Raw genomic sequence first — 27866 nt, 5'->3', positions numbered from 1 at the left:
TTGACTGTGTCAATCTAAACTATTCCAACGGTATGCTGTGGCACAGCACCGTGTTTATTTTGAGGGCTGCCTTTCAGTCATCCCACAGACTCTCTGCATTTGCTGCAAAATGTTTTCCTACAAACACAATGGCATGCATTATTATTAATCTTTTCTCCCTCAGGTCTTCTCTGTGTCACGTCCTGTAAAGTGATGATTATGATGGGGGTCACAGTGATGATGATGGTAGCAGCTAGTTTTACATAATGCTGATGACTTTTCAAACACTGACTCATTTAATCTTCACAAAACCCCTCTTATTATTTCCATTTTATAGATGAGGAAATAGAGGCACAGAAGTTTAGTGACGTAAGGTCACATTCTGGTAAGTACTGGAGCTGGGATTCAAATCCATTCTCTGACTTTGATGTCTATTGTTCTTAAACACTTTGCAATAGTGCACTCCACCTGCTTCTTATATAGTACAGGAGCACACATTAAAACTATTATTTAAAATGTCCAAAGGTTGTGGAAATTTGTGTCAGTCATAAAGTATTCCTATCCTTGCATGGATGCATTTAGACATTTATTGACCCCCTATCACCTGCCAGACCACCATGCTGGGGATAAGACTAAGACAGACATGAGGTTACAATCTTTCTGAAAAGTCAACAAATTAAACAAGAATCACAGTGATGTGTGATGAAGATTATACTTGATGAAGTATAAAATAGCAATAGCTAATATTTATTTTTTGTTATATATGGCTAGGCAATGTTCTCAGTTTTTAATGGATTCTCTCATTTAATCTTGACTGCAACCTATTTTATCCCCATTTTATAGATGAGAAACTGGAGGTGCGGCAAGGTTGTGTAACTTCTGAGTGATACAGTTGTTTAATAGTGGAACCAAGACCACACGAGAACATATCTGGAGGGAAACCCAGCCTGGGAATTAGAGAACCTGGTTCCAGTCAGCTGGTAAGTAGTGCTCATTGAGATAACCATAAATGGGGGGCTCTGCATTTATTCAGTCATTCAGAAGCATTTATGAGGCATTGTCATAGGCGAAACATCAAGGGAGGGGGTGTGGTTGATGTAGCAAGAGATGGTTAATGTAGTGTTTGCAGTTAAGAAGATGCAGTCCAGTAGCCAATGCTGTATTAAGCACTTAAGGATATAAAAGATAAGAATTGCTCCTTGGTTTCAGGTTGATAGCATTCTAAGAGAGGAGTGGAGGCAGGTAAGTTGGCTTATGTGATGGTGTGGAGTTTGGCCTTAAGAAGGAGAAAGCTGTACCTCTGGCCCAGATTTCAGTACACTTGAGCTACGTGACTATAAACAAGCTATAGTCTTCTGAACATTAGAAACTAAGAGGTCAGAACCCTCATTTTACAGCTGAATGTTATTACAAGCTAGAGAAATGTTTGAAAACTGACAAATTCTGTGATTCCAGCCTGGAATACTGTATGAATATTAACTTGCAAACGATTGTTCAATTTTTTAATACATAAATAACATACCTGGAAGGTGCTTTGGTGATCTGCTAGTATGGAAATGAAGGAAGTTGTTTTCCTTATTCACAGGTTCCAGAGCAGTTCAATTCAGTCACTCAGTTGTATCCAACTCTTAGCGACCCCATGGACTGCAGCATGCCAGGCTTCCCTGTCCATCACCAACTACTGGAGCTTGCTCAAACTCATGTCCATCGAGTCGGTGATGCCATCCAACCATCTTATTCCCTGTCATCCCCTTCTCCTCCCACCTTCAATCTTTCCCAGCATCAGGGTCTTTTCCAATGAGTCAGTTATTGCAAGAGGTGGCCAAAGTATTGGAGTTTCAGTGTTAGTCCTTCCAATGAATATTCAGGACTGATTTCCTTTAGGATTGATTGGTTGGATCTCCTTGCAGTCCAAGAGACTCTCAAGAGTCTTCTCCAACACCACAATTCAAAAATGTCAATTCTTCCATGCTCAGCTTTCTTTATAGTCCAGCTCTCAATCCATACATGACTATTGGTAAAACCATAGATTTGACTAGATGGACCTTTGTTGGCAAAGTAGTGTCTTTGCTTTTTAATATGCTGTCAAAGTTGGTCATAACTTTTCTTGCAAGGAGTGTCTTTTAATTTCATGGCTGCAATCACCATCTGCAGTGATTTTAGAGCCCCCCAAAATAAAGTCTGTCACTGTTTCCATTGTTTCCCCATCTATTTGCCATGAAGTGATGGGACCAGATACCATGGTCTTAGTTTTCTGAATGTTGAGCTAAGCCAACTTTTTCACTCTCCTCTTTCACTTTCATCAAGAGGCTCTTTAGTTCTTCTTCACTTTCTGCCATAAGGGTGGTGTCATCTGCATATCTGAGGTTATTGATATTTCTCCCGGCAATCTTGATTCCAGCTTGTGCTTCTTCCAGCCCAGTGTTTCTTATGATGTACTCTGCATATAAGTTAAATAAGCAGGGTGACAATACACAGCCTTGATGTACTCCTTTCCTGATTTGGAACCAGTCTGTTGTTCCATGTCCAGTTCTAACTGTTGCTTCTTGACCTGCATACAGATTTCTCAAGAAGCAGGTCAGGTGGTCTAATATTCCCATCTCTTTAAGAATTTTCCACAGTTTGTTGTGATCCACACAGTCAAAGGCTTTCAATAAAGCAGAAACAGATGTTTTTCTGGACCTCTCTTCCTTTTTCGATGATCCAATGAATGTTGGTGATTTGATCTCTGGTTCCTCTGCCTTTTTTAAATCCATTTTGAATATCTGGGAGTTCTTGGTTCACATACTGTTGAAGCCTGGCCTGGAGAATTTTGAGCATTACTTTGCTAGCATGTGAGATGAGTGCAATTGTGTGGTAGTTTGAACATTCTTTGGCATTGCCTTTCTTTGAGATTGGAATGAAAACTGACCTTTTCCAGTCCTGTGGCCACTGCTGAGTATTCCAAATTTGCTGGCATAATGAGTGCAGCACTTTCACAGCATCATCTTTCAGGATTTGAAATAGCTCAACTGGAATTCCATCACCTCCACTAGCTTTGTTCATAGTGATGCTTTCTAAAGGCCCACTGGACTTCACATTCCAGGATGTCTGGCTCTAGGTGAGTGACCACACCATCATGGTTATCTGGGTCATGAAGATCTTTTTTGTATAGTTCTTCTGTGTATTCTCACCACCTCTTCTTAATATCTTTTGCTTCTGTTGCTGCTGCTGCTGCTGCTAAGTCGCTTCAGTCGTGTCTGACTGTGTGCAACCCCATAGACGGCAGCCCACGAGGCTCCCCTGTCCCTGGGATTCTCCAGGCAAGAACACTGGAGTGGGTTGCCATTTCCTTCTGTTAGGTCCATACAATTTCTGTCCTTTATTGTGCCCATCTTTGCATGAAATGTTCCCTTGGTATATCTAATTTTCTTGAAGAGATCTCTAGTCTTTCCCATTCTATTGTTTTCCTCTATTTCTTTGCATTGGTCACTGAGGACGGCTTTCTCATTTCTCCTTGCTATTCTTTGGAACTCTGCATTCAATGGGTATATCTTTCCTTTTCTCCTTTGCCTTTCACTTCTCTTCTTTTCACAGCTATTTGTAAGGCCTCCTTAGACAACCATTTTGCCTTTTTGCATTTCTTTTTCTTGGAGATGGTCTTGATCACTGCCTCCTATACAATATCACGAACCTGCATCCATAGTTCTTCAGGCACTCTGTCTATCAGAAATAATCCCTTGAATCTATTTGTCACTTCCACTGCATAATTGTTAAGGGATTTGATTTAGGTCATACCTGAATGGTCTAGTGGTTTTCCATACTTTCTTCAATTTAAGTCTGAATTTGGCAATAAGGAGTTCCTGACCTGAGCCACAGTCAGCTCCCGGTCTTGTTTTTGCTGACTGTATAGAGCTTCTCCATCTTTGGCTGCAAAGAATATAATCAATCTGACTTCAGGATTGACCATCTGGTGATGTCCATTTGTAGAGTCATCTCTTGTGTTGTTGGAAGAGGGTGTTTGCTATGACAAGTGCGTTCTCTTGGGAAAATGCTATTAGCCTTTGCCCTGCTTCATTCCGTATTCCAAGGCCAAATTTGTCTGTTACTCCAGGTATCTCTTGATTTTTTGCACTCCAGTGCACTTTTGCACTCCAGTCCCCTATAATGAAAAGGACATATTTTCTGGGTGTTAATTCTAGAAGGTCTTATATGTCTTCATAGAACTATTCATCTTCAACTTCTTCAGCATTACTGGTTGGGGCATAGACTTGGATTACTGTGATATTGAATGGTTTGCCTTGGAAACGAATAGAGATCATTCTGTTGTTTTTGAGATTGCATCCAAGTACTGCATTTCACACTCTTTTGTTGACTATGAAGGCTACTCCATTCCTTCTAAGGGACTCTTGCCTGCAATAGTAGATACAATGGTCATCTAAGTTAAATTCACCCTTCCTAGTCCATTTTAGTTCACTGATTCCTAAAATGTCAATGTTCACTCTTGCCATCTCCTGTTTGACCAAGTCCAGTTTACCTTGATTCATGGACCTAACATTCCAGGTTTCTATGCAATATTGTTCTTTATGGCATCAGACTTTACTTCCATCACCAGTCACATCCACAACTTGGGTGTTGTTTTTGTTTTGGCTCTGTCTCTTCATTCTTTCTGGAGTTATTTCTCCACTGATCTCCAGTAGCATATTGGACACCTACCGACCTGGGGAGTTCATCTTTCAGTTTCCTATCCTTTTGCCTTTTCATACTGTTCAGGGGGTTCTCAAGGCAGGAATACTGAAGTGGTTTGCCATTCCCTTCTCCATGGGGATTGTACTATGCCATTTTAAATAAGGGACTTGAGCACCTGTAGATTTTGGTATCTGCAAGGGGGTCGGGGTCTTGGAACCAACCCTCCACAGATATGGAAGGACAACTATACCACAAAGCCTTCCTAGAGTCAGGAAGAGGAACCTTTAAAGAAAGACAGTGGAGCAGTGCAGAAAACACAAAGGAGATGCTCCCAGCACTTGGGGAAAACTTGGGCAGGAGCTTGGAGGTGGCATGAAGGAGAGTGGTGAGGCTGCTGGAAGTATTGTTGGCTGGGGTGAAGGAGGGCTGCAAGAAATAGTGTGGGGCCAACGGACAGCATTGGGAAGCTTGGGAAAGAAGAGGAGGAAGAACAGGAGGAATGTTTCCCTAAGCGTAAGCCTTTCTCTTATTCATTAACACCAGACTCATGCCTTATGCTCATTATCTGCATAAAGGTGTCTTGGGCTTTCTGTATTATGCTTGGTTGCTTGCAGAAATGGATAAAGAGTGTCTGAAATAGGCATACATCAGAGATTTGTGAGTTCAGTTCCAGACCACCTCAATAAAGTGACTACTGCAATAAAGCAAGTCACATGAATTTTTTCCCAGTACATATAAAAGTTAGATTTATACTATATTATAGTCTATTAAGTGTACAATAGCATATGTCTAAAAAGAAGTATATACCTTAATTTTAAAAGTTTATTGTTACAAATGCTAACCATCATCTAACAACACAGGGTTTCCACAAACCTTTGATTTGTAGAAACCTCAGTATTTGCAAAGCGCAATAATGTAAAGCACAATAAAATGAGGTCTGTCTCATTCTGCCTCATGATTCAGGAAACCGTGGTAGAGATGAGACCTCCAAAGCCTCCTACCTGGACTAGAATTTCTACAATCTACTTGCACAACCAACCTGCAGCATTCATCTGGAGCCTTTATTTCTTCAGCCACATTACATTAAAAAAATTATTTATTATTTTTGGTTGTACTAGGTCTTCCTTACTGTGCATGGGCTTTCTCTATTTGCCGCGAACAGGGGCCACTCTTTGTTGCTGTGTACAGGCTTCTCATTGCAGCGGCATCTCTTGTTGTGGAACGCAGGCTCTCGGCATGTGGGCTTCAGTAGCTGTGGTTCACAGGCTCAGTTGGTGTGGCTCCCTGGCCCTAACTGCAGGCTCGGTAGTTGTGGTGCATGGGCTTAGTTGCTCCATGATACACGGGATCTTCCTGGATCAGGGATCAAACCCGTGTCCTCTGCATTGGCAGGTGGATTCCTACCCACAGGGCCACCAGGGAAGCCTCCAGAATTTTCAACTGGGTGCTGCTCACCTGCTGGAGCTGAGGACAAGAATGAAGAGAGAAAGAAGTTTCCTCTTTCCTTTTAAAAAAATTTTTTAAATATTAATTTATTTTAATTGAAGTCTAATTACTTTACAATATTGTGGTGGTTTTTGCCATACATTGACATCAATCAGCCACAGGTGTACATGTGTCCCCCGATCCTTTTTCCTTTTAAACAGTGACTCTATGCTGAGCATCACTGATGGTGGAGATGGAATAAAGAGGAGGGAGTGGGGGAAGGAAGGTGAAATGCACATAGAGGGAGCCAGGGCCAGCTGCTCCCCTGGTTGCTGCTGCTTTAAAAGCTGTGCTGGTCATCTGTGTGTCATTCAGGTCTGGACTGGACATGATTACTTTTCTCCCCTGTTCTTTTTGTGACACAAAAGCAACTATGGCTCTGATTCCAAGCACAGTCAATGAGCAGCTACCCAGTTGGGGAGGGAGTGGGCCCTACAAGTTATCTGTCCTAAGAATGGCATCTTGGCAATACTACTCTGTCTGTCCCAGTCGGGGAGGAATGGACAGAAGGTCCAGCACATACAGTTGATTCCGAGGGAAACAAGGAGAGGCTGGTTTCTTCTGCGGAACTTTGCCTTAAGCCTGGAATATATTCTCTCAAGAGTAGAACCTAGGTGTTTCCTCAGGCTGCCAGGGCATTTCAGTGTTATCTGAGAAGTACATAATAGCTATTTGCTGAGATAAGAATTACACCAGGCTTGGCATCTGAAGTCTTAGGTCTGAGATCCGGCTCTTTAACTTCCTAGCTACGGCCGAGTTGCCTTCTTCACAGCATAGTAATGAAGGGCAAATGAGAAACGTTATGACAACACTTTAGAAAACAGTAAGGCTGTGCAAATATTTGTTGGTTTGTTATTGTTACCTAGCAATACTAAGGGATTGCCCTTGTCTAGGTTCCAGGTAAATAGGCAGGGTCTGTGTAACTGAAGGCTTGGCAGGTTCAATTACAACTAAAAGGGTGAAATTAGATGATAGAGACTCTAATACGGGCTTCACTGAGAAGACATAGAGTAACACAGTGAGCAGACCACACACAATTTTTCTGAACAGTTGCTTTGGGTGGTTAACACTAACTCCTTCTCACCAGGGATTGGGTGAGAAAGATTGTATTTTATAGATTGTATTTAATCCCTCCCCCACCCTCAGCTAGCTTTCCAGGTGGCACAGCGGTAAAGAATCCGTCTGCCAGTTCAGGAGACACAAGAGACACTGATTTGATCCCTGGGTTTGGAAGATCCCTTGGAGTAGGAAATGGCAACCCCCTCCACTGTCCTTGCCTGGAAAATTCCACGGACAGAGGAGCCTGGTGGGCTACAGTCCATGAGGTTGCAACACTGAGTTGGACATTGAGCATGCATGCCCACCACCACGCACTGAACTAGCTAGCCCACCGCCAGCATTTTGCCTTGGGCATTCCTGGAGACTTGGCCCCCTGCTAGCTCCTTCTCCTTCTGTGGGTTTAGCCACACATGCTTCTTGAGAGTTGTCCCTCCTCAGTGGTCTTGCTCACCTTTGTCTACCGGGCCTGGTCCCAGAAGCTGACCCTTTGCCCAGTTTCAGTTCCTGTCTCCATCCTCTCCTTGGACTCCGTGCTTCAGAGTCCCCCTTGCTTCCCAGCGCCCACTGCCCTCACATTTCCCCACCTGAGTGGGGAGGTGGGCGACTTGAGTTCCACCTTCCCACCTGGGGTAGGCTGCCTTCTATTGGAGCACATCTTTCCCAGCATTTGGACAGAAGGTCTTTTCATGGTGTTGAGCATTTACTACCTGCACCTTCTGATGAGCAGGGCACTCCACTCCCTGTGTCTGTTCTTCAGCTCCTGCGACTCTTCCATGGTTAACTGATTAGTCATGCCGAAGCTCCCCCAGGTTCTTATTACATTTTGCTGAGAACAGGGAGTCACTTCTTTCTGTCTGGGAGGTGGCCTCTGAGTCTCAGCACTGGGTGCTTTTCTTAGGCTGCAGATCACTGCTGGGGTCCCGCCAACCCTACACCATCTTAATGCTGTCTTCTGTATCTTCCTAAAACAGATGTTTCCATGACCACTTGGGCCTATGAGCCAGTTTTAAGCTCCCAGATTGTCCCAGGAAACTCACCTTAACTTCAAGGATAGCTTTCTACCTGTTAGGCTACATCAGCCTTCTACCCTGGCCTCTGTTTATGATCCCTTTGGTCTCTGCTGAGCACTGGAGATGTGGCTTCCATCTCAGGGCTCACCTCACCAGTTCCAGAGATCCCAGTGCTTCCAGTGCCGGGGACTGGGTCTGCTTATCCTGTCTGTCGTCCCCATGGTTGGAGCTGGGAAGAAAGAGCTTCTGGGCAAGATGCCACTAGCAAGCCTGTGTCCCTAAGAACAACAGACCCGTTTTCTCTCTGGTCGTTCAGAAATCTACTTCTCTCACAGCTGTGTGAAAAGAAACCAAATGCCCATTCTTAATGTGCAACAACTGAGGCTCACATGCAAACTGCTGTTATCTCAGTGGGAGAGCAATTTGCAACCATTTAAAATCCTTTCACTCTTCCCCGCTCCTCAGTGTATGGTTATACACACACCAGTCCATATTTATTAGTGCAGATGGTGAGAGTCTCGTCATTGAAAGGGCTTAGAGCACAGGGGAAATGGATTTTTGGCCTCACTCTGGCCTTATAAACAAGAAGGCTTGAATGATTTTAGGTTCCTGATTCTTGCCTCAAAAGAGCACAGTTTGCTTCTCTCCAAACACAAGAGGTTGTAAATTGGTAATTCATCTCCACCAAAGGCCACATGATGAGCAATTGTAGAAGTATTTTTTTCCTTGTTGTGCAAAAGAGGAACCCGACATCTGAGTGTGGGTTCCAGCTGGTATTTGCCTTTGACCGTTTGCAGCCCAAATGCAAACTGTCTTGGCGAATCCTGGGCTCCATGTACCTCCTGCCCTTCACCTGCATCACCTCCAGGGCTATCACAAGGGGAGAAGTCAGCTCAGCATTTCCATGTGACTTCTTAAAAAAAAATTTTTTTTTTGGTGCAGCTAAAAAATAAATCAGTTCTAATAAAAACATTTATACTATATTCTTTATTGTCAGCTAATCCTGCCTGAACTCATTAAATGGCAGTGTGTGGGTTATTTGCTGTCAGTGAAATTATCAAAGGCATTTTTCAGCTGGAGCACCAGGAAAACATATACTTCAATGCCAACTAAAACAATAATGAGGAAATGTTATGGTCAGTCTTGACCAGATGACCCTGCCCCTTTTAGATTAGTTCTTAATTTCAGCACAAGGGTCATCCTGTGAATTCTTACAATAAGTCACTGCTCACCACTCACATGAAAAAGATGTGACTTATTAGAAAACTCACTGTACTCATTGCAGTTAATGAGATGTGGAAAGCTTTGTAATTTGATTTGCTGGGCCATATGCTGTAAAGGGATACTGCTGATTTCATTCCTCCGTATTTAATTTAAGCAGTATGCAATACCTTCTTCATATAGCTACTTATATCATAAAAATTAACTTGGGGTATAAAAAATACACCATTGTGGGGTTTATTACTTGGTGTGGTTCAGTTTCAAGTGTTTTTCATGGAAACATCTGTAAGTAATGTGTGTGGGGCTAATTTTAAATCCCGCCAAATTTTTTCCATTTAACATTTGGTTTAACTGACAAGCTTTGCAGAAGTGGTTTTCAGAGCTGTCGGTAACAGATACATACAGTATTCCCAAGGCCATAGCATTTTTTTTTAAGGAAGATAACAGTAATGCAAAACTTTTTTAAAAAAACCTTCTTTTACATGTCAGCATGTACAAGCTAGCAATTTAGAATGTAGTCACTTCTATCCTGTCAAGCACTGAAATCTGAGAAATGGGCCAATGCCTACCCTCCCGGGTGGCCACCAGAAAAAAAAAACAAAACATGCTCTATTTTCCTTCTGATTAAAAAAAAATCCCTCACCTAATTCTAAGGGGGCACCAAGAGTGGGTGCCTGATCCAAGGGCCTGATCAAAGCTGATCTGTAAAACCATAAAACAGAGCCTCTCTTTTCTTCATGTGGTGGGGTTAAGAGATAAAAAACCCCGACAACCTCGAGTTAAATTTGAACTTCAGATAAACAACAACGATTTTGGTATAAATCTGTTCCCCCGGCGCCCAGTATTTTTGCTGGCTAAATCCGGTAACGCTACCACCAGGGTCAGAAGTGTTTGCTGACTCCATTCTATTCACGGGCACGGAAGCTTTATTTCAGGTTGTTTGATTTCGGTGGCTGACGAAATGAACAGCTCGACCGGCAGGCGGGACAGCCGAAGCCATAAATACCCACCTCCGGGCCTGGGCCGGGAGCGCGCTCCCTTCCCATCCTGGCTGCGCGGAGGTGCTGACTCAGCGCCGGGGCAGGCACGAGGCGGGGACCCCCAGGAACATAATTAAACCGTTTCCAGGCCTGACTCTCAAATAAAATGCTGTGTGGGAAGGGAAACTTGAGGGGGAAGTTAAACAACAAATGGAGAGGTGTGGAGTGAAACCTCAGGGAAACTGTTGGTTTTGCTTCAAGGGAATTGAATTGTGAAACTTGCAGTTGCGAAATTTCACTCAGTCGATTCTGGTGAGAACCGAAGTTTGTTTTAATTGTCAATTAAAACTCCTGGTGCCTGGGTCCTGGGGATCTAGCTAGGTAGGGAACCAAGGGGCGGCGAGAGTGGGAGCCGGTGTAGGTCCGATGACAGGGCCGGCCACTGGGGGTCAGGATAAGCTTGCAGAGTGTCCCTGCCGCCGGCTGAACTTTCTCCGGAGGAGATACCCTGCCGGCCCCAAGAAACTCAAGGCCTGTGGAGAAGGTGGGGAGAGACGCAACTTAGGTGTCCCTGAAGCCCGCCGCGTCCTCTTTGGAGGCTGGCCTGGCAGCCCATTTGTAAGGTAGATCTAGGCCCCCACACACGTTGGGACCCCACTGTCGGGCACTATATTGCCTTTATGAGAGTCAAGCAGGCTTGCCGTTGACAACACTCTGATAACAAAAGAGGTGTGGCCTTGTTGAAGATGTTATGTAAAAGGAAATCATTCCTTTGAATATTAGAACAAGGCAGAAAGGTCTAGCCCTTGGTTTTCTGCCTTACGATTTGTTTTTTTGAACTTAAGAAAAACAAAAAACAACAAAAAAAAAACCAAAGGAGAAACCACCTCCAATGTTCAACCAAGCTTTAGTTTTTGTTTGTTGCTGCCTTTTTTCTTCAAATCAAGGTTGCCTTCTCATTAACCCTAGATGCAACCACAGAAAATTCAATTCCCCTCACTGAGGGATTAACCACGGAGAAGAGTGTGGGGCTGGGGAAACCTTGAGAGTCTTGAGATCAACGAGTCTGAAATGTTTGAAAGAAAAAAAAGCTTCAGTGGTTTAAGAGCTTCACTAAAACATTTTAAAGAAAGAATAAAAACTGCCCTTATTAAAGAGCTTTGGCGATTCAAATACATGTCCATTTTCTTTTGTCAATTAGGTATCTGATTCATTCTGTGCATCGTAATGCTTAACAGAAATGCTAGAATTCCTATTCAATCCCCAAACAAGAGTCTTAAAGCCAACTCTATGATTTTTGCAAAGACCAATTTTTTGTTAAAGCTTCACGTCTCTGTTCCTTTTGGTGATGGTACACTGAAGAAAAACCCAGTGCCTTTCTTAGTACCTGAATGAGAGAGGAAAATGGCCCACATCTTTCAACTGGGCCCAAATGTTTGGGTGGCAGGCCTGCTTGAATTGGGAGTGATGTTTAGAGCTGATCTATTTTGAATATCCATTAATTCACTCATTCAACCAGCATCTCCTAAGCACTCATCATATCTGGTGCAATGTCTAGTATTAGAGTCATGGTCTCACCTTCCAGCAGCTCGCTGGCTGGTCAGGAAGCAGACAATGTAAGGAGAGACAGAAGTTATTCTACTGTATTGGAAAAGGCACTCATCTTGTCCTCTTTTTCTCATCTAGAAGATGAGAAAAAACCAGGTCGGTCAACATGGTTTAATAAACAAGTGGTACCTTGACAGTAACGACCAAAATCCAGTTTAATTTGCTAATATCCATCCTTCCTGGCCGACTGCTTCCTTTTTCTAGGGGTCCTTCTTATTCTCCCAGTGACCCAAAGTGCCCTTTGAAACCACCCCCTCTGCCTTCAAACCAGTGGGATCAAATGGGGATGTGGACAGAAAGTAAGCTGAGCACTTGTACTCTCTGACTTTGTAACCAGCTGTTGAATAGCTTGACATGGCTTTACTGTGAGAGTGAGGAAACCACTGTTCTTTTCCTTCTGGAATGAAGAGAAGCCAGAAGTTTATTTAATCTTTTCTAGGCAACTTATTTTATTGCATTTTTAATTTCCTCTCTTGCATTAACATGACCCTTTTCACTGGCTTCCCACGCCTGGTGCTTAATTACTTATCATTAGCAATGTACACGGGGGCCTTGCTGCATATTTATAAATGTGATCATTAGTACATGGAAAGACAAAGGCTTCTTTAAGACTGTCATTAGTTATTCTGTTTTCATGGAAGTGTTCATTAGGAGAAACTACCCACCTGGTTAAATAATTATAATTAAAAATTGGTAGTCTCCTTTGCATTTCGAACTTGCTGTTTGTTCCGTCTGTTTGTACGTAGCTAAACAAGTCATATTTGGCCAGTATTCTATCCTTCATTTTCACAAAAATCGTCAACAAATACAGACTCTGTGTTATTAACCTATAGGTGGTGACTGATTTGCAGTGTGACAAATATAATTTTTGTAATGCAGCAGTTATTTGCAAACCCATTAACCAGCCATGGAATGGTGCTTCAGTGAATAGCATTAAGGATCTCTAGTTGATTTCATTTTCTGGTCTTCTGTCAATGGTGCAAATTGAACTCCAGGTTTCTAACTGAACTATGTAAAGGGTCTCCTCTAGCTCCTCAGCCATGGAGACACCAGGCTGGGTGGCCACCTTTCCCTTGCATGTGCCAGGCAAGACAAGTGGCAGTTGAATGGCGTGAATGCTTGTGTGTCAGCGTTCGACTCTAAGTTCTGGACTAGGGGTAACCACAGCAGTGTTCTAGCTGGGGCCAAGCCAATGCCTAAGCAAATAGAGTCCACAAGGAGTCTTCAAATTGCTAGCAAATGGCCATGAGGCCCATACGTGGTTACGTGTCAGCTGAGCTGAAACAAATGAGGTGACAGAAACACAAGAAAGGAAGCCCGGTCATGCTGCTGCCCACTCCCCTCTGCCCAGACTGGTCCTCAGCAAGCCACTACCCCGAACTGATGAGAATATGCCAGTGATAAACCACAACTGTGGGAAATGCTGGGCGGAGGCATAAATATCATCTGTAAACAATTAGGCAGCCACTGCTCATTCAGTGCCGTTTTGAGAAGCTAAGGAAGTCTGCAATCAGTTATATCTCCAATTACCATAAAAATATATTAGCCATTCATTCATTTATTAATGATTCATCAGTTAACCACATATAATGAGCAAATAATTAGCAGTGCTGTACGGTTGCCAAAATTGAAGAAGTGTTGGCATTTTAAAGATGAAAGGTTGCATTTATGCAAAAGTCTGGTGATGATAAAGTTAATATGGAAGATAATTATAAAAGTGGCTGTCCTATATTACAGGCTGAGGTACTACACAAGTTGCCTAATTGAACCGAAATTAATATTCTTCCGAAGTCTGTGTGTTGCCACACACAAACTGCTGAATTTCTCCTGAAGATCTCCCTTCAGTAAGGTGCACTGCACAATACAAGTTAATAAAATGCCAGACAGCTAGACTGTGTTCTTTGTTTGCTTGGTTCAGGGCCTCGTGGAAAACAATAAATTGCATTCATGTCAGCTGAGGCCCATCCCTTTGCTAATTACCGTTTGGTGCTGAAATGACTTCTGTGAAATTGGGAGCATGAGGAAACATACAGCCATACAAGGGAGGCTTTTCAGAGTTTTGCAGTAAATGTGAGATAGGCCTCAGGCACACAGATGTTAAAACAGTGAATCCCCCACAGATCACACTAATGGAAAGCCTGTCAGGGTAAGTCAGATCCGGGTCTGTGGTCAAAGTCTAATTAAGGCTTCTGTACTTAAAAAGAATATGAATGCCTGGGGGTGGCGACGAATGTATAAGAAACTCACTTGTTTGTAAAATTGTTAGCATGAATAGTAAGTATCGTGGGGCCGTTACCTGCCATGTAACACCTGTTTTCTGAGTCGCTCTCGGCTTTCGCTGGATGGATCAGGGAGGGTGGTTTCAGAGCTCAGTGAATCCTGCCCAGGCCGCAATGACCTCTCATCTTTGGGGCCTGGTGCAAGGCAGGGTTTGAGGTCACGGATGAAAGTGGATCTTTAGAAGTCACCCTGGAATCCCGGAGGATTTTTTGCTTTGCCACATGAAAACCGCACCAGATGATCCTGCCCAACTGCCTGGCGCCACTGAGGAAATAGTTCCCGTGAAGGGTGTGGGGCCGGCCAAGTCTCCTCTCTGGGGAAACAAAGGGTCGTCTGCTGCCGGGGTGCGCCCTCCAGCCTGGCCGCCCTGCCTTCCGAACAGCTGCAGTGGGCAGGCGCGGCCCTGATTCTAATAGACGAAATGAATTTATAATGCTGCAGTCTCTTCATTTTCACCGTGCACAAATTTCCCCTTAAATACTTAAAAACAACACTCAGAGCTGGATATACCTTAAATTTCGAATAAATGAAACCTTAATCCAGTCTGTTGCTGAGTCTGAGTTGTTATTAAAGAAATAAATTTGAAACAGCAAGTGGTTTGAGAATTTTTGAATTTAATTATTTAAATCTACTTAGGGTAACTCTCACACGCTATTTCAGTTTCCCATTGAGAACATGAATTCTGGGAAAGGTATCCCACGCAGGGTCCTGGAAATATTAACTTTCATGTACAACTGTGGGCTCAGCTGTGCCACCCCCCTCCCCCAAAATGCAAAAGAAAGAAACTTGGAAATTCTTTTTATTTTTTCCTTCTGTAAATTTTAGCTAAGTGATAGAGGACTTATTTTTCAAAGAATAAAGGAAGCCAGGTCCTCTTCTTTCAGTTTCTTGGGGCTTCTTCAGTTGCACTGCTTGTGTGTCATGACCTGAAGATCTTTAGCAAAAACGTTTACACAGTCATTGGTTGAGCAAAGTTAGGGAGAAAAAGGTAAAGAGAGATGATGAGCTGTACTATTGAAATGGCCAGCAACCTCATTAGGGTTATTTTGGCCAAGTGAGTGTCTGGGCCCTGGTATTTGACAGTTGAGAAAACGACGACTCTTCTGATGAGTCCTAAGACTGATGTCCTAAGGATGCTTGGGGCGGAGCTCCTGGCCCTTTCGGTGCCACTTGGCTCCTGAGGCTTGGAGAGTCATGATCAGGGTCCCTGGCGCCATTACCTTTGTTAGTAAGAGATACCTCCTGATATTAGCAGTCCAGTTTTTTAAAGCATCCACACTGGGAAAGGGAGGGGGAGAAGGTGCAAGACTTAGGCACAAATGTATGACTTTTCCTTTTTCTCCAGTTTCCCAGGATTTTAGTATGCCACAGGCTAGGCTTGCTTGGACCCTGTCAGGAGGGTTAAATTACCATACACAGGTGAAGAATCTTGCTGGAGTGTGGTCTTTCCTCCCTCAGTGAGATCCCAAAGCCTGAGTCAGAAAGAAGCCCAGCATCTAATTTATTCCTATTTTCTGCTGGCCACTTGTTATTAATCGGAACTGCCAAATCCTGCACTCAACCCAGACTAATAAGAGGACATTGACTTGGAGGGATTTCTAGATGCAGAATTCTATCTTTCTGGTCAATATAAAAATCTTCAAAGAACTAAAACCTTGGAGAAAAAAGCAAATCTTAGTGAGGGGCCCAGCCTTAGCCTTGACGTTGTACCCAATAACTGCAAAGGACTATGGAAATTCAGTGTCCAGAGGATGAGTGAATGTTTTACCAACTAAAAGAAAAGGCAGAAGAGCACTAGACAGGGGTTTCTATGAGAAGTAAGGGCCAGTGGTTAGGAATGGCTCAGAATCAAGAGTTTCTGGGTTTATGTTTTTAATAACTGTAGCATAGTCTTAAAACTAATTCCGAGTATTTAATTTTTATGAAATCTATACATATTTATGGAAGAACTCCTCCTTTCCAGGCACAGTGCTGGGCCCTAACACTTCAGAGAGGAAAAGCCATTGTTCCTGCTCTTGGGGGCTCTCATTTCTGCTGAGGGGGTGTGGTGGGGGCAGGCACTCAAACAGCATGAATCCGACTCCATGTAGCCAAATTTCTGCATCATTACAATGCTTGGCATGTAGGAGCCCAATAAACGTTTGCTGAATGAAAGGATCTGCTAAGAGGGGAGTGTCATGTTTCTTGTCTTTCTATTATGATTTATAGCACTAGCGTTTATAATTCATTTTATGCCCCTCTATGCTATATAAGTACAAATTATTAAATATCATCATCATAAACTAGGGTCTTAAACACCAGTTATATTCTCCTATGAAGTTAGTGACATTTAGATTCTTTTGTTGGGCAGATGGTGTCATATTGCACCTGTTGGAAAAGTAGGCATTTGGGGAAGGGACATTAATTCAGAGCTATTTATAATATAAGAAAATACTGGGCTTCTTAATAAATAAGTTTTTACTGTTTCCCAAGAAAGTAACACAGATCCTAGCCTTGTTAGTTGCTCAGTCGTGTCAGATTCTTTGCAACCCCATGGACTGTAACCCACTAGGCTCCTCTGTCCATGGAATTCTCCAGGCAAGAATGTTGGAGTGGGTTGTATTCCCTTCTCCAGGGGATTTTCCTGACCCAGTGATTGAACCCATGTCTCCTGTGTCTCCTGCATTGTTGGCAGATTCTTTACCGTCTGAGCCACCAGGGAAACCTTAAATTATTATTTTCTACGAGACTCTAACTCTTTGAATTAGAGCTTCTGAAATTGAAAGATCATTTTTTCTTAAAGCTCTACTCTACATTTCCTCTTCATTTCTGGTTTTCTCTTTCACTCTCAGGATTGACTTTTAATTCCAATTTGTTCTCAGCCTTCTCCTCCACAAGTCTCTCTCCTTTGTGTCTGTCTCTATCCTCCTTTTCCCTCTCCTGCCAAGACATTTCATTCCTCAGGTATGCTCCTTACACCACTATGGAGCCCAACTCTACTATGATCTGTTGGGGTGTGTGGAGCAGCTGTCTCAGCCTGGATTTCTGAGCTTTCATAACCCACCCACTCCCAGTCCACCCTGGGCGGAAAGCACTACAAGAGCCAGGCTGCCTTCATCGTCCCCCAAGTGTCGTGTTTGTTTCTTGGGCCTCTGCTCACGTTCATGTCTTATCTGGAGGTTGTCTCTTCCTGTTGCACCTTTCTACACATTGTTTATCTATTAACCATCTCCTCTTTGAACTTGTTCTTTTTTCTTTCTTTGATCTTCACCTCTTCTAAACTTCTATTGCTCTTTCTGTTCTATCCTATAGTTTAGTCTTAGCTTCCCATATAAACCCAAAGCTTCTTGTAGCTATAAGAAGCTACGGTATTTATTATGTACCAGGCTGTGTATTAAGGTGTGTGTGTGTGTTAGTCGCTCAGTCAAGTCTGACTCTTTGCGACCCCATGGACTATAGCCTGCCAGGTGCCTCTGTCCAGGCAATTCTCTAAGCAAGGATACTGGAGTGGATTGTCATTCCTTTCTCTAGGGGATTTTTCCCAACCCAGGGATCAAACCTGGGTCTCTTGCACTGCAGGGGATCCTTTACCATCTGAGCTACCAGGGAATTAAGGTACATTAAGCCCCCTGTATTAAGGTACATTATGTTATTATTTCATTTAATCTTTATGACAACCCTGTGATATAGGCATGATTGTTATTTTCATTTTACAAAGGCCCAGAGAGCATGAGTGACTTACCCAGGTCATACAGTTAATAAGAGGTAGAGCTGGGTTATCTGGTGGATCAGTGGTAAAAAGCCTGCTTGCCAATGCAAAGACATGGGTTTGCTCCCCAGGTCAGGAAAATCCTGTGGAAAAGGAAATGGCAACTCATTCCAGTATTCTTGCCTGGAAAATTACATGGACAGAGAAGCCTGGTGGGCTACCATTCATGGGGTCACAAAGGAGTCGGACATAACTTAGCGACTAAACAACAACAATAGCTGGCTTCTACAGTCACTACACCGAACCACCCAGATCCCCCTTGGAATGGAAGGACTTACCCCTCAAATTGGTGGGAGTGCTGCTGGCTAATAATCCTCAGCTGTCAGCCTTCTGCTACCTACCTTTGCTTAAGGGAGTCTCTTTATTCAATGTCACACCCCTTTGCTGGTGTAGCCTGCATCGGAATGCTGTTTTTCAGGGGTATAAAGGACTGTCCCACCTCAACTTGGGACAACTACAATGTGCAAACCAGCTTCAGAAGTCTGAGGCTGGCTGAGGTGATGCTAAGATGGAATTCTGGAGCTTGACTACCTGCTGTTGAAGATCATAAGATTAGTGGAGTTCCAAGAAAGGTTGAACGTACAGCTAGGCAGGTGTGCTGTGTGACACCAAGTTCCTGATTGGGAAGCAACAGGATCTTGAGATAAGAGACTGTGACATCTGAATTGATGTGCTTGACATCTCAAGTCTCCAGATTCCCCTGAACTCCTGGGCCTACAGGAGGGGCCCCCTCTTCTCTGCTGAAGACCAACACTGCTCCTCTCTTGTTTGACAACAAGACAAATGGATTTCCTTCTCTTGGAGATCTGCCTCCATGTCCTCTCTCTCGACAGCCAGACTGTTAAATAGGGGAAATCACAACACTGCTGGCTGGGGAAGTGCTGATCTTACTAGGGGAGGAAAGGTCCTATACCTGGAAGGAACTGCAGGATCTAGGCGACAATGCTGGCAGGATCCGGGACACTACTTAAGGGACTGGGTTCTGGGAGTACTTCCATTCCAAGGTGGGTGGATTATGAACTTATATTAAAGAGGATTTATCAGTATGGCAGCACTCTCCTGGGATACAGGATATAAGCAAGGGTCCTGGGATACCTTACTGTTTTAAGACTGCTCTCAGACGCCTGAAGAAAGTAACAGTCTACATAAAGTGAAGTAGAAATGAGTTATTGTGGTAGTGGGAGAAAGGATTAAAAAGGCTCAAAGAAATGGGCTTGGCAAAGTAGAAATACCACAGAAGGTCAGAAATCTCACCAAAATATGTTCATTGGGAGGTTCCAGAGGACAGACTATATAGATTTTGAAAAGCAGTTCCTGGAATGCTCTGGGACTCTGCATATTAATCATCAAATGATTATGAGGCTAGAACTGTCTCTTATGAACTGTTTTCTGAACTGAACAGAAACAGATCACAATGGACAGTTAATAGATTCACCAAAGTTGGGTGGGGAAGGCTAGAGGGAATCCACTGCAAGATGGAAAGGGTGCATTTAGGATTGAACATGAGCAGGGCCGGAGGGCACAAGTAACTGCATGATCAGGTGGCCCAGACCCCAAGTCATCATCTGCCACCATCACACTGCCTCTCTCTCAGCACACACTGTGGCTGCATGGGGTCCTTTGTGACCAGTTGATGGAGAAAGAATGTAAGAAGCTGAGCTTGGTTCATGAATGTGTTGTCCTGATATGTAACTGCTAGCGGAAATGGACTGCTGCTGTACTAAAGCCCTACTCAGGAGGGACCTTGAAGTCACCAATCAGCGGAAATTCTCTTTATAAGTATAGCTTCAAATGGTGTACCTTATCCACTATGTGGGGAAAGAATATAGATAAACTCATATGCAATGGCAAATGGCTTGGCTGAATAATCAGGAGTTAGAAGGAAGAAGATTAGAAGAAAAGGAAGTCTGGGGAAGAGGCATTCCTGTGGAAATGGGCATGAGGTGTGAAGATCTTTGAATCACAGGTTAACTTTCACCAGGGAGCGTTTAACACAGAAGAGGTCTTGTTAAATAAACAAGAAGATAGAATGACCAGATCAGCTGACATCAGCCGGCCACTGCCATCGATCCCCCCAGGCCCGGCACAATGGATGCATGAATGGAATGGGGTTTGCCTGTACTGCCTGCAGAGCCCCGCTTGCACCACCATCTGCATCTGAGGGCGTAGAGTATTTGATCCATTGACTGGATACCACATCTCGTTGGGTCACACTAAATAGCCCACTTTATGGCAAAGGGGATGCACCAGAGGATACAGTGCTGTGGGATCTACTCATCTTATCTCACATAGCACCAGCAAGAAGAAGCTGGAGTGATGGAATGGCCTGTTGAAGACAAAGCTGTGGTACCAGCTTGGGGATGGTGTCTGTGAGGATGAGGCACTGTCCTCTAGCATGTAGTGTACGTTCTCAATCAATGACCATCATATGGAGCTGTGCCCCAGATGGAAGAAAATATGCATCCAGGAACCAAGGGGTGAAAGTAGGGCTGGCTCTGCTTCCCATTACTCCCAATAAACCAGGTAGGGAATTTACACTTCCCTTCCCCACAGCTCTGGGCTCAGCAGGCTTAGAGATCTTGGTTTCCCAAAGAAAAACACTTCCATCAGGGAACACAGTAAGAGTCCCATTGAATTCTAAGCTATGGCTACTGGCTGGGCATTTCTGATTTCATGAGCTAAGGGACCACCATCTCAGCACAGGATTTGACCCTGATCGAGAAGTAGGACTGCACTTATACAATAGGGGCAGGGAGATCTATGTTTACTACCCAGGGGAACCTTTTGAGTCTTTGGGTATTCTCTTGCTCAATTTTGATGATAAATGAACAAAATGCAGCAACCATGGCCTGAGAAGAGAAGATCCTTTAAGGATGAGGGTGCTGAGGATAAAGGGAATCTAAAATGGTTTAAAAGAGGGAGATAATGATATCAGTGGTCATCGTGAATCTGACTGTAGATGGAGTTGCTTCAGCTACAGTAGGAGCTGGGCTGGTGGGGGGTAGATGCTGCTACTCTCAGGGGCTGTTTCTTTGTCTTTCAGGCTGCCTGAGTGTTTAGTCACAATTGGTGCTTCCATTTCTGATACACCAGGTTAGGCTGTGGGATGGCATCTACCATCTCTTCATAGACTTTTCATTTTATTGGAAGCCTGTTATTCATCCACTGAGCATTTATTACACGTCTACTATGTCTTCGGCTTTGTTCTTTGTATAGGGATTGAGAAAATGAATAAGAGAAATAAGACGTAACTCTCGCCCTTAAGAAACTCACAGTCAGGTGGAGGAAAAAGATACTTAACCAAACTATTATAAATACTACAGTAAATGGAGTAGTAGAGATGAGCATAAAGGAAAAATGTCTTATCCAGCTTGGTGGTCAGAGTGGAAGGAGAATGTAATGCAAAAGTTTCCAGGAGTTGATGCCTGAGCTTAGGGTTATAAAATAGGGAAGATCAGGGTGCAGTGAAAGACTATTCCAGGCAGAGCAAAGGTGGAAAATAATGTGGCTGGATGTTGCTAGAGCACAGAGGACAAGGTTAGGGAAAGCAGTGACCAGGTAGTGGAGGCTCTTATATTCCATGCTGAGAAACATAAATTTATCCTGTGGATGACATGGAGACATTGACAGGATCTCAGTGGGAAATGGGGTTCTAATGCCTCCTTCAGTCTTTTCAATGTCCTGCTTGCAGCTGCCCCTCTTACTTCCCAGAAATGCAGCTGCTTGAGTGTCTTTTGGTCACTGTGCATGACACCTTACAAAATTATTTTATTCTGCAGCATATCTTAGTTCTGGCAGATACTAGTGAATTTGGCTTTTATTTTTTTAATTTATTTTTCTTTTTATAGAATTATTGTTGCTGTACAATATTATATGTCACAGGTGTACAATATAGTGATTCAAAATTTTTGAAGATTATACTCTATTTATAGCTATTGTAAACTATTGGCTATATTCCCCATATTGTACAATATATCCCTGTAGCTTTTTTACACCTAATAGTTTATACCTCTTAATCCCCTACGCTTATATTGTCCCTTCCCCCTTCACTGTCCCCACTGGAAACCACTAGTTTATTCTCTACACCTGTGAGTCTCTACATCTGCTTCTTTTATGTTATATTCACATTTGTTATACTTTTTAGATTCCAAATATATGTGACATCATATAGTATTTGTCTTTTTCTGTCTAACTTATTTCACTTAGCATAATGCCCTCCAAGTCTATACACATTGCTGTAAATGGCAAAATTACTTTGTTTATATTCAAGTACTATTTTACTATACATATACACACACACACACACACACACACACAACAGAAGACTGGAGATATATATATATATATATATATACACACATATATATATCACATCTTCTTTATCCAGTCACCTATTGATGGATACTTAAGTTGCTTTGATATCTTGGCAATCATAAATAATACTACTATGAAGACTGTGGCATATCTATTCAGGTGACTTTTTAAATATATTTTTTTCTTTCTTTATTCTGAGTATTTTTTGCATCTATTGAGATGACCGTATGGTTTTTATGCTTCAATTTGCTGATATGATGTATCACATTGGTTGATTGATTTTCAGATATTGAAAAATCCTTGTATCCCTGGGATGATCCCACTTGATCATGGTATGTAATCTTTTAATGTATTGTTGGATACAGATTGCTAGAATTTTGTTGAGGATTTTTGCATCTGTGTTCATTAGTGATATTGGCCTGTAATTGTGTGTGTGTGTGTGTGTGTGTGTGTGATCTCTGTCTGGTTTTGGTTTCAAGGTGATGGTGGCCTCATAAAATGAATTTGGAAGTTTTCCTTCCTCATGAATATTTAAAAAATGTTTTTTCAAGTGGCTTTTAAAAAGACATCCTCAAGATCACTTTCTGTTGGTAGGGTCTGTAGCAGTGGAGTTACTGATGCCTTTTCAGCTATTCTAGATTGCTGAAAGTTGCCCCATTTCCTCCAAATTATTTAAAACAAGAAATACCTAAAGGCATGGCAGGGGAAGTCCATGACTGATTACAGGCCCAGAGTTCTAGGAGAACATTGTTGGTACTCTGAGATAACTGTCCAGAAGTGCCTCACATTGTTGGTGTTTGGAAAGGCCTCACTGGTGTGGACTACTTTGCTGAGTTAGTAAAACTCTCTGATGATCATTCTAAACATAGAGAACCCGCAAGAGAATATGACTCAATCCTAGTCGCAAAACCCAAGATTTCAGCATCCCAAAGAAGCTTAAAGAAGGTGATGAACACTAAATGTCAAGAAAGATCATCATGTATTAGGAAACAAGAAGACAGGTGAACTGTTTTGGCAACAAGCTCCAGATCAAATTAAAAGTCAACACTGAATTCCAGACAGAATCCAACGTTTTATGTAGATGAACTCAAATATGTGGTAGAGGTCACCTTTGCCTTCTTGGTTATTTTATTCACTAATAACCATATAGAACACAAAATCATGAATTGGAATACTCAACAATGAGTTTAAGAATACAACCAGTCTACTGGCATGAAAACCTACTTGCTTGCAAAAATGGGGTATTTTTGAAAAATTATGTCACTAGGATGAGCCACTTGGACCAGCTGTCCCAAATTAGGGATCCATAAAGACCTCTATAACTGAACAGTTTGTATCCTGGGTCAGTACGTGGTCTTCTCTCATTTCCGGTCTAGATCACATAGTGCGTGTGCAAGCTAAGTTGCTTCATTCATGTCTGACTCTGTGCAAGCCTATGGACTGTGGACTGCCAGGCTCCTCTTTCCATATGGATTCTCCAGGCACAATACTGGAGTGGGTTGTCATGCCCTCCTCCAGGGGATCTTCCAGACCCAGATATCGAACCAGCATCTCTATGTCTCCTGCTTTGGCAGGTGGGTTCTTTATCACTGGCACCACACATAGATCTAACACCAAATGTTTTTCCAACACAGGCCAAGGTGCCAACTTACACACCACACACAGAGACTCCAGTTTGATATCAGGCATCGCAAGTGAGAATTATGGAGTACCCTTTAGAAATTAGGTAGCACTCTGATATAGCTAAGATTGGAAAAGACAACAGCAAATAGTCAGGGCTGCAGCCAAAATCATTCTCTTGTAGCTTTTTGTGAGCAAAACACCTGGTATGAATTGAATGTGGGAGAAGATTTACTAAGTGGTTTCTTCTTAATCTATTACATCTCCTGTTAGGTTTAGTTCAAATGTTATAGATCTGCATAAAAATGGTTACATTTCCAAATGGCTAGAAGAACTGAGTGGAAAGTCCTCTAGGGGTCTCTCGGTTTCCAACCATGCCTCTGTTCCCTCCTTCACCCAATTGCTCCTCTCTCCCCTGTAAAATCCCCTTTCAGTCCCTAGTAAATTGGACTCTTTAATCCCAGTATAATTTCCAGCCTGTTTCTATTAGAAGCTGGGTGTTTCCCACAGTGATTCACTTGGTTGCCCTGACCAGAAGGGACCAAAGGCATCAGCTACCACTGACTCTTGCTGATTGGACTGAAAGATGAACAGAAAGAGGCAATGAGAGCCGCTTGGTTTCATTAGACTGAAAGAAGCATGCTTTCCTGGGGGACGAAAGGACAGTTTAAACATAGTGATAACATTGACCCAGATGGATTAGTTTGTTTTTTAGCCTCAAATCTGACAGTTTTATCCATTTTTGAATTATAAAAAAAGACGTAGAGACCTGAAGTTTTCAGACCCAGCTGTGCTACCAACTTTAGGACATGGTTTTCTCTACCTGAAACATTATGCACAGTAGGATGATGCAGTGATCTCTGAGTTTTCTTTTACCTTGAAAATTCATGAAAAAGAAGCACATATGGCCACCCTGGATGGCAATATTGCTACTGTATGTTTTCTTTAAACAGAGTCTCAAATCCATTCAATATGAAGTAGATTAGTAATAGGAACCAGAGACTCTGAAGAGGCCACCCTCATATACAGGGAATTTACTGTCTTGCCCTGTGTATTTTGTGTTTATTTCTGCTGACTCCTAGGTGGGGGTTGATTCTAGGGAAGTAACATTTATTTGAATCCAAGTGGAGGGAGAAAGTTTCTCCCTCATCTCTCTTTCCCAAACAATCCAGCTTAGTTCATCATCTTGTGTTGACATTACTTATGAATGCTAATGAGCTCATAAATGCTAATTAATAACTCCATGTGCTTCTATTTATTGGCAAATATAGAGATCCAGGTGCAGTGTAGACCTGGCCCCAAACACAGTGCCTCTCTCTATCTCTGAGCTGAGAATAGGGATAGGATGATTCCTGCAGTACTGCTGAAGTCAGGGGCCTTTACACATCTTTTAATACATGCAGGAACTATGATTAAAGTCTCACAGAATTATTGGCTTCTGATTTCCCATGGAGGAAAGAAACTGGGGTCAAATCTAGCAAATAGCAAGGCTAGGTTGGGCTCTCAATCTCTGGGGAGGGTCAAAGCTCAGCGGTGGACAGGGCACCCTCCCCAGCATGCCCTGAAGGCATTGCCACCTTGGCGCTGAGTGGGCGATGCTGAGAGCTCCACATGGAGGAACAGAGAGAAGGGCAATGGGGCTTTGGGGGCAGCACTCAGCACCTTTGTTCTCTTACAAATACAGCTGCCCTGTCCCCTCAACACCAAATTTTGCTCCAAAATCTTCACAGTGCTATCATGTAGTTACTATTTATTACTACTCCTATTTGAGCATTTGATAGACTGAGGCAGCAGGGTGGTATCACTTGGCCAAGCTCACACAATAAATCAGTAGCCAAGCTGGGATTTGAACATGGCCATCACCTTGAAGGGGGCTTCCCTGGTGGCTCAGATGGTAAAGAATCTGCCTGCAATGTGAGAGACTCAGGTTTGACATCTGAGTTGGGAAGATCCCCTGGAGAAGGGAATGGCTACCCACTCCAGTATTCTTGCCTGGAGAATTCCATGGACAGAAGAGCCTGGTGGGCTACAGTCAGTGAGGTTGCAAAAAGTTGGACATGACTGAGCTACTAACATTTTCACTTTTACTTCATCATCTTGAAGGAAACCTGTTTCTAGACCGCAGCCTGGGGTGCAGCTCCCAGGGCTACTGGGGACTCGGATGCTGGGGGTAGTCCTCCTCAGGTGGCTCTGGAGTCAGGGCCCTGCTCCCTAGAGACCCTGCATCCCCTGCCTATTCAGGACCAGTTTTCCTTCCAGCCTGAAGGGCTGGGGATTGGACCCACTTCCTCTTCCCAGACGTAATTGCTTTTGACCTCCAGAGCCTCTCCTGACTTGGGAACCACCCTTTCCCCTTCAGTGCTCCCCAGTCCTCTCCCTTCTCAGGGCCTGCTGGAGAGTCACTGTTGAATCGACTTGGGATCTCTGCCTCTTAGGGAGGAGCTGTGCCCACTCCAAGGGAGAGGAGCTGAAGCTGGACACCAACATCCTGATAGATCCAGGCTGCCCAGTGGTGTAAACTCATAGTGTAAGCTATGAGCTTCTCCAGAATAGGGGAACTTCTCTTTGTGAAGAAAGAGAAGACCTTTATAAACCCCACACTCTTTTCAAAGAGGCTTTCTGGGTGGCACAGCACAGTCAAAAGCTTGAGAGGCAGCAGGAGAGTCACTAACTCTGAGCCAGTGCAACAGGCTTTTGAAGGTTGGGGCGTGGGAGGCAGGAGAGGAAGTTCCCCATAGCCCCTGACTCCGTGGGTGTGATGAACACTTGGGTAGTTGACACTTCTGCTGCGGGGCTCCTGGGTCCCCACTCCTGGCCCCATGGCGCTGGTGGGAAGGGGCCCCACCAGCCCCCATTGGACTCTCCAGGGATAATTGCTCATGTCTGTTTCTTCTCTTTCCCAGGCCTTGGAGAGTGTTCCAGGAAGGGACCTGCTACAGTATGATGACCTGCAAAGGCAGCCCTCCCACCTACATTTCAAACTCCAAGTCAGCCGTGTCAGTCTGAAGCAGGGCTGAGGATGATAATGGGTCAAATGCAATTAGCAGCCGAGAGCACTGTGCATTGCCATCTGATTTAATTTTTTGCCCATCAGATTCCAAGAATCTTAGTGCTTAAAAGCAACTAAACAATTGCTCTATTGTGCTGAAATAAAGCCCAGTTAATTCAAAAATCAATTGCACCACCAGGTGGGGAACACACTGGCCCCAAACAGATGGGGTCGAAAACTCCCCCAAAATGCAGTCTTGCTAAATTAAAAACTTGATCCAGGAGTGGAACAAATAGGGAGCCATGAATGGAATGGAGTCAGGTCCACTCAGGCGAATTCTTTCTTCTCCCCTTCTTTTTCCTGCCTTTTAAAAGAGAAAAACGCGCCATTCCACGTCTATCAGTGTCAGCGTCTGTGCAGAGCTTAGCAGTTCAGTGTCTTGCTTTAATTAGTCTGAAAATTAAAGGGCAACTCTGGGCCAATGTGAGTGATTATGAAAATAAAATACATGTACATCCCATGCAATCCTCTCATTTAATTAATAGTCTTGTAAACTGTACAGCTCACTTTAAGGCGGTCTCGCAGTATAACAAGTCCATTTAAATATCCACTTAATACTTAACAAAATGTGAGGGACATACCGTAGCATACGGTCCCTTCTCAAGTTTCACTGTCTGAAATTTTTCAAAGCTAACCCAGGTCAACCTGAAAAATGTTTAACACCCTAGGCTTGAACACAAGAAACTCTGTGATGAACAGACATTCAATTACATTTTTTAAAAGTGAGAAGCATTTTTGTAAAATAGAGACTCTGGAAACTAATTGGCAGCCACGAAACTTGTGAGCGAAGGCCAGATCTTGTGGGGAACTTTTACTACAGTAACACGGCTCAAAGAAAATGTGAA

General features: G+C 43.3%; 1 long non-coding RNA gene across 1 annotated transcript; it reads left to right on the top strand.

Moving 5' to 3' along the window:
* Window positions 1–314: 314 nt before the first annotated feature.
* LOC138985968 (uncharacterized) lies at window positions 315–27866 on the top strand. The gene is made up of 4 exons (XR_011462898.1): window positions 315–364; window positions 823–959; window positions 22639–22684; window positions 26876–27866. It is a non-coding gene; the product is annotated as an uncharacterized lncRNA (long non-coding RNA).

The sequence above is a fragment of the Bos mutus genome, chromosome 3, assembly GCF_027580195.1.
Source record: "Bos mutus isolate GX-2022 chromosome 3, NWIPB_WYAK_1.1, whole genome shotgun sequence".
NCBI classification, from domain to species: Eukaryota; Metazoa; Chordata; class Mammalia; order Artiodactyla; family Bovidae; genus Bos; species Bos mutus.
Note: the sequence above shows the minus strand (reverse complement) of the source record. Positions and strands in the feature narration are given on the sequence as shown.